Source organism: Montipora foliosa, chromosome 13 (genome assembly GCF_036669935.1).
Source record: "Montipora foliosa isolate CH-2021 chromosome 13, ASM3666993v2, whole genome shotgun sequence".
NCBI lineage: Eukaryota > Metazoa > Cnidaria > Anthozoa > Scleractinia > Acroporidae > Montipora > Montipora foliosa.
In genome coordinates, this window is record NC_090881.1 from 28,840,323 (window position 1) to 28,842,822 (window position 2,500).

Consider the following 2,500-nt stretch of genomic DNA (forward strand, 5'->3'; position numbering starts at 1 on the left):
GTTGCGAACGTTTAGCCAGAGGCCTTTAGGGAGAGGATAGTTGTGAGTAAACCACCATGACTGTCAGAGTCACGGTCTTCTTCATAATTGACCGCATTGCGCGCAAACAGTGGTTGAGCTTCGTCGGATTCGAAACGATAGTGTGTTAAACGAGTTCCAGTTCATGAAAACATTAACAAATGATTTTTATTCACATTGCTTTGATTAACTAAACGTTATCCTTTACAAAACAAGATTATCCGAAACAAGATTATCCAAAACAAAAAAAACCTTGAAGGAAAAGTTTTTAGAACCTTTACATGTCATCAGCAAGGCCTGTAAACAAAGGAATGCACGTAGATTAGGTTCCAATCGTTGAATGCTTGCGAAATACTTAAGAGGTTAAGCAAAGTAACGAAACAGGCAGGAATTGCTACCACATTTAAAAAAACATCGCGACAAGACTTCCGGTAGGCACGCATGTCATCTAAAAAATAAACCAATCGTGGTGAGCCAACCTCAAGGCAGTCGGTTTCATCATATTTGGTAATAAAGAGTTCATCACGTATTAAATGGAAACTCGTTAAAAAACTCTTAACCCTGATTCATAAGTAACTTTAAAATAACTAACTCACGCTGAGCACTGGCGAAGTCTCGACGACTCTTCACAATCCAGATTTTTTCTTTCATGTCATTCCTGCCACGAAGATAGTCATCAGTCCAACCAAAACTTGGTCAGTAAGAATTGATTCAGGAAATCATCAAATGATCGTGAAAATAATAATACTAAACAAGTGGATGATGAATCTTAAGAAGGTGGAGTTTGTTACTTACGCAAGGAATGGCCATGATAACACCACCAACGCCTTGAGCTTCAAAGACGGTTTGTAAAGAACACAGCGGGCCAATCTGTCATGATACCTGAGAAAAAATAAAAGCTTGGCAACTTAAATAAAAACATTTATGTGTTAAAACAAATCCCTGGCGTTTTCATTAAATCCAAATTGTCCGGCACGATTTATCGGTTTAAATACTTTGCTGAAAGCATAAAAACTTTCTAGATGTACAACAATTCCTCTACTATTTTTAAGGGAATCATGACAACGCCAACCACCCGATTCAAGTCTCAAGCGAATTCTGCCGCGCGAAAATGCTCTACCAATTTTAATGGGAAAGACTACCGCCGGGTGTCCTAGCGGATTTGGACCCCTGGGGGCTAGCGGATTTAGTCCCCCTTCGCGGATTTAGATCCCCTATTACAGCCTTTTGAACTCTTTGTCGAGTTTGGATTAGGAAAACTGACCGATACCATAAAACATAAATCTTTGAGAAAAAGCCCAGATCAGTTAATTTTTCAGTAAAGGCTGCTTAAAGTATTCACGGCGGCCTTTCGTAAAGTAGATGCGAATTTCAACTCCTTCCTGAAGCGTTTTTCTTTCATAGTTCTTTTTCTTTCATTTGATAGTCTGAATGGGCGGCGCTCTCACAAAAGAGGTGCCACTTTTTGAAATACATGTATAATCAATGGGTTTTCCAACCAAGTGGTGTTAAACACCACTAGGTTGGAAAACGCATCGTTAGAAGTTTACCTAACTTCAAGGCATCAGAAGATTTTTCCTTCTTTTTATGAACAAAGTTTTACGGTCATGAATTCTCGTATTGATTTTCAATAAGGAGAAAAAAGCAAAGTTAGACTTGAGTTTCCGTAAACGTTTTTTACAACTAAAAACAATTTGCCTTCATCAAAAGAACACTTTTTAATCAGGGGGGTCCAAATCCGCGACAGGGGTCCATATCCACTAGCGCCGGGAACCGGACCGGGGGGGGGGGGGGTCCAAATTCGCTGTGACACCGGCTTAGAAAATCAAATCATTTTAAAGCAGATCATGGAGTTATCAGGGGCCGGAAAACTAGACTGATAACTAAACAAACTCGAGCCACGGCGCATGTCACCGAGCATGACGAGATGATATTGAAACTCGACTCGTAAAATGCTTTCACCTTTGCGCTAACCATATTTCCCAATGAAGACGTTTCAAGGCTAGAAACTTGGCAAGTATTCCGCTTTTCCTCCGTTGAAAACATGTCCAGTTCACTGGTTCAGTTCTTTATAATAAGTGGATCGTGGCCTCGAGAGTAGCTTTTCGAACTTGTTTTTTGGTCAAGGCAAGATCACTCCTTGTAAGGTCGGAAGAGTTTGTTGGCTGTCCAAAAACGCATTTTAGGTCATGGTAATCTCACTGAAATTCCGAAGTATTTTCTTACCGTTCTCTCAAAAGTTTGTAAAATTCCATGGCCCATTTGCGTGATCGAAGTCTACTTTTTCTCTGATTGATAGCGTATACTATCAGGACAAATTTATCTGTTCCAACTTCCTCTTCTGTAAATTTCTGCGCGTATCTGAGAACAACAGAAAAGTTCTAGGTGTTTTCAACATTTGACAACGAATTACGTAGCCGGTCTCCACAGAAATAGGTCACCTGATTAGGAGCACCCTCCTGTCATGATTTCATCTAAGGAG